The sequence below is a fragment of the Pristiophorus japonicus genome, chromosome 17, assembly GCF_044704955.1.
Source record: "Pristiophorus japonicus isolate sPriJap1 chromosome 17, sPriJap1.hap1, whole genome shotgun sequence".
Taxonomy (NCBI): Eukaryota; Metazoa; Chordata; class Chondrichthyes; family Pristiophoridae; genus Pristiophorus; species Pristiophorus japonicus.
In genome coordinates this window covers 128,767,816-128,780,454 of record NC_091993.1, presented here as the reverse complement: position 1 = coordinate 128,780,454, position 12,639 = coordinate 128,767,816, and positions in this window count along the sequence as shown.

Genomic DNA, 12,639 nt, shown 5'->3' with positions numbered 1-12,639 from the left:
GAGGGGCAGTACTGAGGAAGCACTGCACTGTCGGAGGGGCAGTGCTGAGGGAGCACTGCACTGTCGGAGGGGCAGTACTGAGGGAGTGCCGCACTGTCGGAGGGGCAGTGCTGAGGGAGCGTCGCACTGTCGGAGGGGCAGTACTGAGGGAGTGCTGCATTGTCGGAGGAGCAGTACTGAGGGAGTGCCGCACTGTCGGAGGGGCAGTACTAAGGGAGCGTCCCACTGTCGGAGGGGCAGTACTAAGGGAGCGTCCCACTGTCGGAGGTACCGTCTTTCGGTTGAGACGTTAAACCGAGGGCCCTTCTACTCTCTCGGTTGGACGTAAAAGATCCCATGGCACTATTTCAAAGAAGAGCGGGGGAGTTATCACCGGTGTCCTGGGGCCATTATTTATCCTTCAATGAACAGCACAAATGGATTATCTGATCATTATCACATTGCTGTGTGTGGGAGCTTGCTTTGCGCAAATTGGCTGCTGCGTTTCCCACATTACAACAGTGACTACACTCCAAAAGTACTTCATTGGCTGTAAAGCGTTTTGGGACGTACTGAGGTTGCGAGAGATGTGAAATAAATGGAAGTTTTTCTTTCTATCGAGGGTGGAGAATCTGGGTCCATTCATCCTGCACCCACGCCTCCAGCAGAGAACGGAAACCTTCATCAACACTGACAGGGAGGGCGAAGAGTATTCGAACCCCTGCCCTGAGGACAGAAGATCATGCCTTCGTGCTACCAGACATCCTGAGTTGATTTTGAATTGAGCTTTGCGAGATGAGCAGGTATATGGTGTCATAACTAGCGAACGTTTATTGGCTTTCCCCATCCCCCTCTACCTCCCCCCCGCCGGCTCCTCACCCCTAACCCCCGCTACTCACCCCTCCACCACCCCCACCCCTGTCCCACACCACGCCAGAACCTTCTGAGTCAAACCCACCTCCCTGAGGTGAAAGGGTGGTGTTTTGTGGAAGTTTGAACAACTTTGGAACTTTGTGAGTTTGAGGCGGCCCGAGGTTTAAAGTCAATCAAGATTCACTAACTGGGAGAAGTTTGGAATTTCTCTACAATTCCCTAATATGGAATCCTGAAACCCAAGCACCTGGCCATTGGAAGTTACGATTAAAGAATAAAGTGAACTGTTTATATTCTGTGTAATTACTGAAATTATTCAAAGGAAAGTCATTGTTTTCTTTTCCACAGGAAAATGAATAATTCTCTACCTTCTGTTAAAACAACTCTGTGCCTTTTCTGTCAGCATGTGGAGCGGGCCGGAGTGCTTCGATAAATTTCATACATCTGATAACAATTTTAAGTAATTGACACAAAAAGTATTTTTTTTAACCGTCACCTTCTAGAATTTCAATTTTCTTTCGCTTCAGCGTCTTCATGATTGTTATTATACATCGAGGACAGCAATAGAACGACCTGCTCCCAGGGAGAGGAGGGCGGGCCCTTTGCTGCCACGCCGCAAGTGCCATCAGGCGCTGCGTTTTAGTTTGGCAACGGTTGCTGTGGTGTTAACCGTGGCTTCAGTGGGCAGCACTATCGCCTCTGGGTCAGGAGGCTGTGGGTTCAAGCCCCACTCCACGAACTTGAGCACAAAATCCAGGCTGGCACTCCCAGTTCAGAACTCAGGGAGCGCTGCACTGTCGGAGGGGTAGTACTGAGGGGGTGCTGCACTGTCGGAGGGGCAGTACTGAGGGGGTGCTGCACTGTCGGAGGGGCAGTACTGAGGGAGCGCTGCACTGTCGGAGGGGCAGTATTGAGGGAGCGCTGCACTGTCGGAGGGGCAGTACTGAGGGGGTGCTGCACTGTCGGAGGGGCATATTGAGGGAGCGCTGCACTGTCGGAGGGGCAGTACTGAGGGAGCACTGCACTGTCGGAGGGACAGTACTGAGGGGGTGCTACACTGTCGGAGGGGCAGTACTGAGGGGGTGCTGCACTGTCGGAGGGGCAGTACTGAGGGAGCGCCGTACTATCGGAGGGACAGTACTGAGGGGGTGCTGCACTGTCGGAGGGGCAGTATTGAGGGAGCGCCGCACTGTCGGAGGGACAGTACTGAGGGAGCGCTGCACTGTCGGAGGGGCAGTACTGAGGGAGCGCCGTACTATCGGAGGACTGTACTGAGGGAGCGTTGCACTGTCGGAGGGTCAGTACTGAGGGAGTGCCGCACTGTCGGAGGGTCAGTACTGAGGAAGCACTGCACTGTCGGAGGGGCAATACTGAGGGAGCGCCGTACTATCGGAGGGGGCAGCACTGAGGGAGTGCCGCACTGTTGGAGGGGCAGTACTGAGGGAGCGCCGCACTGTCAGAGGGGCAGTACTGAGGGAGCACTGCACTGTCGGAGGGGCAGTACTGAGGGAACGCTGTACTGTTGGAGGGGCAGTACTGAGAGAGCGCTACACAGTTGGAGGGGCAGTAGTGTGGGAGCGCTGCACTGTCAGAGGGGCTGTTTTTCGGATGAGACCTTAAACCGAGGCCACATTTGCCTTCTCATGTGGATGTAAGATCTCATGGCACTATTTTGAAGACGAGCAGGGGAGTTATCCCCGGTGTCCTCGTTGGAATTTATCCCTCAACCAGCATCAGTAAAACAGATTATCTGGTCATTATCTCATTGGTGCTTTTGGGAGCTTGCTGTACGCAAATTGGTTGCCGCGTTTCCTACATTACAACAATGACTGAACTTCAAAAGTATTTCATTGGCTGTAAAGCGCTTTGGGACGTCCTGAGGTAGTGAAAGGTGCTATATAAATACAAGTTCTATTTACTGATAAAACAAAATATAAGAAAGAATTGTATTTCTGTTGCCTCTATTACCTCTCTGGGAAATGTCCCAAAGTACAAAACATGTAATGCATTCTGAAGTGCAATCACCGTTGTTTTGTAGGCAAGTGTGGCAGCCTATGTGCACACAGCAAGATCCCACTAACAGCAGTAAGGTGAACAATCAGTAAATCTGTGTTTGTGGTTGGGGGAGGGATGTTTGACACTGAGAGAACTCTCTGCTTTTCCTTGAATACTGCCGTGGGATCTTTAGAATCCATCCAAACCATGGGCCTCCCTGCCACAAGCCACAATCATACGGGGTGTGGAAACCGATAAAATGCAGCTCCTTACCCGCCACCCGATCTGTTGGAATACAGATCGTCACGGCCAAGGAAAGATATTCATTAGAACATAAGAACATAAGAAATAGGAGCAGGAATAGGTCATACGGCCCCTCGAGCCTGCTCCGCCATTCAATAAGATCATGGCTGATCTGATCATGGACTCAGCTCCACTTCCCCGCCCGCTCCCCATAACCCCTTATTCCCTTATCATTTAAGAAACTGTCTATTTCTGTCTTAAATATATTCAATGTCCCAGCTTCCACAGCTCTCTGAGGCAGCAAATTCCACAGATTTACAACCCTCTGAGAGAAGAAATTCCTCCTTATCTCAGTTTTAAATGGGCGGCTCCTTATTCTAAGACCATGCCCTCTAGTTCTAGTCTCCCCCATCAGTGGAAACATTCTCTCTGCATCCACCCTGTCAAGCCCTCTCATAATCTTACATGTTTCGATAAGATCACCTCTCATTCTTCTGAATTCCAATGAGTAGAGGCCCAACCTACTCAACCTTTCCTCATAAGTCAACCCCCTCATCTCCGGAATCAACCTTGTGAACCTTCTCTGAACTGCCTCCAAAGCAAGTATATCTTTTCGTAAATATGGAAACCAAAACTGCACGCAGTATTCCAGTTGTGGCCTCACCAATACCTTATATAGCTGTAGCAAGACTTCCCTGCTTTTATACTCCATCCCCTTTGCAATAAAGGCCAAGATACCATTGGCCTTCCTGATCACTTGCTGTACCTGCATACTAACCTTTTGCTTTTCCTCCCATCTTTGTATCATCAGCTAACTTGGCTACGTTACATTCGGTCCCTTCTTCCAAGTTGTTTGTATAGATTGTAAATAGTTGGGGTCCCAGCACTGATCCCTGCGACACCCCATTAATTACTGGTTGCAAACCAAAGAATGAACCATTTATCCCGATTTTCTGTTCTCTGTTTGTTAGCCAATCCTCTAGCCATGCTAATATATTACCCCCAACCCCGTGAACTTTTATCTTGTGCAGTAACCTTTTATGTGGCATCTTGTCAAATGCCTTCTGGAAGTTCAAATACACCACATCCACTGGTTCCCTTTTACCCATCCTGTTCATTACATCCTCAAAGAACTCCAGCAAATTTGTGTCTGTCAGACTGTTATCAGCCCGCAAATCCTCCCACTACTTACAGAACAACCTGCACACAATGACAGACAGGACAAGACCTTCTGGTCCACTTAGCCTGTCCCACACAATTGCAATATCAGGAAAGGATGAACTGGCTGAGGGGTGAGCTAATAAAGGTCTTGAAAATGATGAAAGGTTTTGATAGAGCGGATACAGAGAGAGTGTTTCCACTTGTGGGGAAGAGCATAACTAGAGGCCATCAATATAAGATAGTCACCAAGAAATCCAATGGGGAATTCAGGAGAAACTTCTTTACCCAGAGAGTGGTGAGAATGTGGAACTCGCTGCCACAGGGAGGGGTTGAGGCGAATAGTATCGATGCATTTAAGGGGAGGCTGTATGGGGGAGAAGGGAATAGAGGGTTATGCTGATAGATTTAGATGAGGAAAGACGGGAGGAGACTCGAGTGGAGCATAAACGCCGGCATGGACTGGTTGGGCCCAATGGCCTGTTTCTGGGCCGTATATCTCGTGTAATCCGATGCAATGATATCTTGTGTATCACAATATTACCACGCCCCACCCTACCTAAAACCATGTGATCTCCTAGGAGAGGCAAAAAGCCAGGTAAAACCCCGGCAAATTTGGGGAAAGGAAAGGAATATGGGAAATTCCTCCCCGACTCTCCCCATGGTTGTGTGTGTGTGGAGCTGAGTCACTGGGAGGTCCGAGGCTCGCGCCTGGTCCATACTGAATTGCTTCCCCTTGGGTGGAGCACCAATGGCAGGACCACATTTGTCCTCACATCCCGCTGGGCTGGGGGGGGGAGGAAATACGATCACTATCCAATGCCCTTGCTGGAAACATTGGGTGAGGACGTTGATAAACTCAATAGTGATGCCCCCACTAGTCAAATATCCTGCTGAAATTCCAGGCTAAATTTCAGGGCTGTGCACGTTGCCAACACACAAAGGAAATCGCGGGCGCCCTGACTGGCATTTACTGATTTACTCTGACAAGGTGAGGTCCCATCTGTACAGAGGGAGCTCACACGATGGCCCCTTAACTGGTACACGTGAGGAACGGGTCACAGGAGTCAGCACATGTAGGAGAGGGGCGCGAGGGGGAGAAAATCGTGGGGCAAGCGGCTGGTTACTCAAAGTTAGAAGAAAACAACATCTTGCAGTTATACAGCGCCTGTAATATAGTAAAACATCCCAAAATATTTCACAGGAGCGCTACCAAACAACAATTTATACCGAGCCAAAGTAGGAGATATTCGGACAGATGAAGTAGGTTTTAAGGAGTGTCTTAAAAGGAAGAAAGAGAGGCAGAGAGGTATCGGGAAAGAATTCCAGAGCTTGGGGCTCAGGCAGCTGAAGGCACGGCCACCAATGGTGGAGTGATTATAATCAGGGATGTGCATCGAGAATTGGAGAAGCACAGAGATCTAGGGGACTGGAGGAGATTACAGAGAGAGGGTTGGGCGAAGCCATGGAGGGATTTGAACACGTAGATAAGAAATTTAAAATTGAGATGTTGCCGCACCGGGAGCCAATATAGGGCAGCGAGCACAGGGTGTGATGGGTGAACGGAACTGAGTGCAAATTAGGACATGGGACTGCGAGCACAGGGGGTGAGAGGTGAGTGGGACTCGGTGCGAGTTAGGACACCGGGCACAGGGGGTGATGGGTGAGCGGAACTCAGTGCGAATTAGGACATGGGTCAGCGAGCACAGGGGATGATGGGTGAGCGGGACTGGGTGCAAGTTAGGACACGGGTCAGCGAGCACAGGGGGTGATGGGTGAGCGGGACTCGGTGCGAGTTAGGACCCGGTCAGTGAGCACAGGGGGTGATGGGTGAGTGGGACTCGGTGCGAGTTAGGACACGGGTCAGCAAGCACAGTGGGTGATGGGTGAGTGGGACTCGGTGCGAGCTAGGACACGGGACAGCGAGCATAGGGGGTGATGGGTGAGCGGGACTCGGTGTGAGCTAGAACACGGGACAGCGAGCACAGGGGGTGATGGGTGAGTGGGACTCGGTGCGAGTTAGGACCCGGTCAGTGAGCACAGGGGGTGATGGGTGAGCGGAACTCAGTGCAAATTAGGACATGGGTCAGCGAGCACAGGGGATGATGAGTGAGCGGGACTGGGTGCAAGTTAGGACACGGGTCAGCGAGCACTGGGGGTGATGGGTGAGCGGGACTCGGTGCAAGTTAGGACACGGGACAGCGAGCACAGGGGGTGATGGGTGAGCGGGACTCAGTGTGAGTTAGGACACGGGTCAGCGAGCACAGGGGGTGATGAGTGAGCGGGACTGAGTGCGAGTTAGGACACGGAACAGCGAGCACAGAGGGTGATGGGTGAGCGGGACTCGGTGTGAGTTAGGACATGGGTCAGCGAGCACAGGGGGTGATGGGTGAGCGGGACTCAGTGTGAGTTAGGACACGGGTCAGCGAGCACAGGGGGTGATGAGTGAGCGGGACTGGGTGCAAGTTAGGACACGGAACAGCGAGCACTGGGGCTGATGGGTGAGCGGGACTCAGTGTGAGTTAGGACACGGGGCAGTGAGCACAGGGGGTGATGGGTGAGCGGGACTGGGTGCAAGTTAGGACACGGGACAGCGAGCACTGGGGGTGATGGGTGAGCGGGACTCAGTGTGAGCTAGGAGACGGGGCAGCAGAGTTCTGGATGAGCACAAATTTATGGAGGGCAGAAGATGGCCAGCCAGGAGAGCGTTGGAACAATCACGTCTGGTGGTACCAAAGGCACGGATAGAGGTTGCAGCAGCAGATGGACTGAGGAAGAAGACATGCTTATTTCTCAGCCCCCGCGACAAACGGAGATAACACAGCTTGGCAAACCCAAGCACTGTTTGGAAAACAAGGATTTATATAAAAGCCGAACTGCAGTGAGCGGCGTCTCAGATACTTGGGGCTTTAGCAGGAACAGCGCAAGCTCCAAAAGGTGACGTCTATTTTGGATCACAAATGGAAGTCAGTGATTTTAAAATGAATATATACCTAATATCAGGCTGGGGGAACATGCTAATGATGCTTATTAACGGGCTGAATGCAGACCTGACAGGCCACATGTCAGCTCCTGACTAATGCGCTACTGGTATAATGGTCGCTGCGAGTGGGTTTAATTATAACCTGTCTCACACTATTTTGTCAGCAGCTTTGATGAAACTGTAACCCTCAAGCCTGTGATGACAAAAAAAAGCAATTTAAAAACCAAAAAAAAAGGAAAAGAGAGAGAGAAGAAAGAACTGCATCGAATTAAAAATGCAGATTCATTTCAAAAGAGCCCAGCAAAAATAAAAGCGTTTGCTTGAATATTTTTGATTTAGAGACGGGAGTGGAGGGGCTGGATTGGCCCGCCAGGGACAGGCTGCTCGATCGCCGGGCATCCTCCCATTTAATATTGATATTATGCCGATTAATTTTATCACAAAGGAAATTGGCCTTCCAGAGCAAGTCAATAAACGAAGGGAGAAATGTTTGGCCATTTAAGGTCCACGATGCTCACTTCTTGTCCAGTGTGAAACGGATTGAGATCATCGGACATGTGACATTTCAGGCTTCCAATCACATGGCTTCAGGGCATCGGAGAGAGGCAGCAATCTGGAGCCAATGTTTCTGACTTGGTGTAAAATTATTGTAGGAAAAAACAAGAGGAGTCATTAGCCAACAAACTCTTCCCTCCCGGACACCAACTCTCCCAGTCCCTCCCCCTTCCCTAGTCCCCCTCCCCCTCCCCCAGTCTCTCTCCCCCTCTCCCAGTCCCACATCCCCCTCCCCCTCCCCCAGTCCCACATCCCCCTCCCCAGTTCCCCTCCCCCTCCCCCAGTCCCCCCCTCCCTCAGTTCCCCTCCCCCAGTCTCTCTCCCCCTCTCCCAGTCCCACATCCCCCTCCCCCTCCCCCAGTCCCACATCCCCCTCTCCCAGTCCCACATCCCCCTCCTCCAGTCCATCCCCCTCCCCGAGACCCACATCCCAAGACCCCGCGCCCCTGTTTATAAAACCCTTCAAGGTGTTGACATTGGCATAGAATCTTACAGCACAGAGGGAGACCATTCACCCCACAGTGTCTATGCCAGCTGTTTGAAAGAACAATCCAATTTCTCCCATTCCCGTCCCGCTCTTTCTCATTAGCCCGCAGATGTTTTCTATTCAACCTTCAGCCGTACCTCGCTGGGTAGCACTCTCGCCTCCGATATGAGAAGGTTGTGGGTTCAGGTCCCACCCACAGAGAACTGAGCACATAATCTAGGCTGACACGCCAGTGCAGTACTGAGGGAGTGCTGCACTGTCGAAGGGGCAGTACTGAGGGAGTGCTGCACTGTCGAAGGGGCAGTACTGAGGGAGTGCTGCACTGTCGGAGGGGCAGTGCTGAGGGAGTGCCGCACTGTCGGAGGGGCAGTACTGAGGGAGTGCTGCACTGTCGAAGGGGCAGTACTGAGGGAGTGCTGCACTGTCGGAGGGGCAGTACTGAGGGAGCGCTGCACTGTCGGAGGGGCAGTACTGAGGGAGCGCTGCACTGTCGGAGGGGCAGTACTGAGGGAGTGCTGCACTGTCGGATGGGCAGTACTGAGGGAGTGCTGCACTGTCGGAGGGGCAGTGCTGAGGGAGCGCCACACTGTCGGAGGGGCAGTACTGAGGGAGTGCTGCACTGTCGGAGGTGCCGTCTTTCAGATGAGACATTAAACCGAGGCCCCGTCTGCTCTCTCAGGTGGATGTAAACGATCCCATGCACTATTTCGAAGAAGAGCGGGGGAGTTATCCCCGGTGTCCTGAGGCCAATATTTACCCCTCAACGATCATCACTGAAATAGTTTATCTGGTCATTTATCTCATTGCTATTTGTGGGAGCTTGCTGGGCGCAAATTCCTACATTACAACAATGATGACACTTCATTAGCTGTAAAGCACTTTGGGACATCCTGATATTGTGAAAAGCGCTATAAAAATGCAAATTTTTATTTGTTTATCTAATTCCCTGCTAGCTTTATTTTGTGACTTGATTTCGCTGCACTTGATTTTGTTGGTTCGGTATGTTTCCCTGATTAATGGCCAGATAATCTGCTTTACTAATGTTGGTTGAGAGATAAATATTGGCCCCAGGACACCAGGGATAACTCTCCTACTCTTCTTCAAAACACTGCCATGGGATCTTTTACGTCCACCTGAGAGAGCAGATGGGGCCTCGGTTTAACGTCTCATCCGAAAGACGGCACCTCCGACAGTGCAGCGCTCCCTCAGTACTGCCCCTCTGACATTGCAGCGTTCCCTCAGCACTGCCCCTCTGACAGTGTGCCACTCCCTCAGTACTGCCCCACTGACAGTGCGGCGCTCCCTATGCACTGCACTGGAGTGTCAGCCTAGATTTTTGTGCTCGAGTCTCTGGAGTGGGACTTGAACCCACAACTTTCTGACTCCGAGGCAAGGGTGCTGCCCACTGAGCCACAGCTGACACAAACATAAATTGTGCATCAATACTGTTTTTTGAAACAGGGTTCGTGCCCGGGACATAAATCACTGCAGTGGGGCTGTGCCAACTGTACGGCATCATTGCTCTGATGAAAGATGGAAGAAGCATCAACTATCGTAAGTGATAAGAGCATCAGAAAGAGGAGCAGGAGTCGGCCATACGGCCCCTCGAGCCTGCTCCACCGTTCAATACGATCATGGCCGATCCAATCATGGACTCAGCTCCACTTACCTGCCCGTTCCCCATAACCCCTTATTCCCTTATCGGTTAAGAAACTGTCTTAACTCTGTCTTAAATCCATTCAATGACCAGCTTCCACAGCTCTCTAAGGCAGCGAATTCCACAGATTTACAACCCTCTGGGTGGTGCACAAGTTACCTCTGTGGATTGTTGCAGGTGATGGTCCAACGCTACTTGGAGGAAGATGGATGGGGAAGATCCAGTGGAAATGGGAAGACCTCTTCACTCCAGCAATCGATGTCCCCCGTGCTCAGAGGCAGAGCAAAACCTCACCTTCGCTTGGGCCAGGCACCAGAGAACAGACCAGCGCAGCACCTGAGGCACAGACCATCCATCACGACTGTGTGGCAATGATCCGACTGGAATGACCTAGAAGTACCTTCCCGGGTCCAGTGGCAGGACTCCTGGGGAGGAAGATCGAATTCACAGGCACCCTTCCAGCGTTTGTGGCAGAATCGCGGGAGAGAAGGATCAAGGCAGTCGACCTCGAGGACAGAGCAAGATGGCGTCCCTGCTGCAGCGAGGGGCAGCGTGGCGTGGCAGGATTCTCTTAAAGGAGACCTGCAACCAACTGAACTTAAAGAGACATTGTATGCATGGCAATCAATGTAACGAACCCATTAAGAATGTAAAGAACAAAATGTTGCGAGATGTCGGTAATAAAGTGTCCCCAAAAGTAGCAAGCGAGCGAATTCAGGAGGGTAAAGGCGTTGATCCTGATGCCCTGCCCCAGGTGTACCCACAAGCTATAGGCCAGGGACCTCAGGAGGGTGAAGGCACTGATCCTGATGCCCTGCCCCAGATCTATCCCACGCTGCAGGCACCCGGTGGCACTATTCGCCACGGACCTGGAAACGAAAACGGCGCCAATACGCGCAGTCGGCCGCCATTGCCCACCACCTGGGTGGAGACGGTGCAGCCCCCAGACCCAGTCGCTACCTCGACCATGTCCGGGAGCGAGAGGTCAGAACCAACGAGTTCCCCAAACGGGACCTGGAACAGCCAGGTTCCCAACACCGTTAGGGACCAGGCAGAAGATTCAAAGCAGGACAGGAAGGCCGCACACATCTATGGCTCTGACCACCACTAGGCAACGGCAAAGGCCCAGAGTCCTGGCAAGGTGAGCGAACCAAGCCCCCCCCGCTAGCAGGGGGCACAGCACCGCTATCTGACGACTAGGACCCCGTCCGGTTGCTCTGGAACCTGCGTCCTCGCATACCTATACTGCTACCTCAGTACTGACCATGACTGAACCGTGAATGCAATCTACCCAATCCTAGCGCACGACCGTAAAACATAACGAGTGTAACTCACAGAACCAAGGTGTCATGATACAATCTGTAAAAAAAATGTTTTTGTCTTCCTTTCTTTGTACTTGCACTGTGTCTGATCCTGAATGGTAATGTAACGGGCCTGCTGCATGATCTCGCTGTGGGGGTAGGGGGGAAGGGGGGGAAATGGATGGATGTAACCATGGACACACACATGGATCACACCCAGAACCCACTGGAACCTCCACTGCATCATTGAACCATCCAAACTGGTAACTGCTATGTATGTAACCCTATGTAACCAGCATTCTGCTGCCACCAGAGGGTGCATCCCTTGGGAGCACTATATCTAAGCAGCCCTCCCATGTTGTGCCAGCACTCTGGAGTTAGAATAAAGAGATTAAGCTCACACTTACTCACGTCTACAGTGCTCAATCACATTACTTTATACTGGACATAACAACTGGCGACGAGATAATGAACAACCACACGAAAATGTAGATAACTGATAGTATCCTGGAGAAATTCTCAGAAGGTGACGATTGAGAGGCCTTTGTGGATCGACTCGACCAATACTTTGTGGCCAATGAGCTGGAAGGGAGTGTGAACGCTGCCAAACGAAGGGCGATCCTCCTCACCAGTTGCGGGGCAACAACCTATGGTCTATTGAAGAATCTTCTTGCTCCGGTGAAACCAACAACCAAATCGTATGAAGAACTACGTACGCTGGTCCGGGAGCACCTAAATCCGAAGGAGAGCGTTCTGATAGCAAGGTATTGATTTTACACATGTCGACGGTCTGAAGGCCAGGAAGTGGTGAGCTGCGTCGCCGAACTAAGGCGCCCTGCAGGACATGGCGAATGCGGTGGATTCTTGAAGTAAATGCTAAGAGGCTTTTTTGTGCTTGGCATTGGCCATGAGGTTATCCTTCGCAAACTATTGACTGTTGAAACACCGAACCTGAGCAAAGCCATAACAATAGCCCAGGCGATAACACCAAACAAATTTTGCAGCATAAAGATGTTTTGTCAAGTATTGTTCACAAAGTAACGTTGTTTTCAGGCAGGAATGCATATGGCAGAACATACACGCCTGCAGCTGCACGACCTCAGATGACCCAGAGTCCACCATCAAGCGTTAATGCGAGGCAGTTAACACCTTGTTGGCGCTGCGGAGGTGATCATCGAGCCCATCAATGCCGCTTCAAACACAATGAGTGCAAAGGTTGTGGAACAATGGGTCACCTCCAGCAAATGTGCAGACGAGCTGCAGACCCTGCAGACCACCACGTTGCAGAGGAAGATCGATCCATGGTGGATTAAACTGAACTAGAGACTCGAACCGAGGAGCAGAAGTGTACGGGGTGCACACCTTCACCACGAAATATCCACCGATCATGTTAAAAGTTGAACTGAAT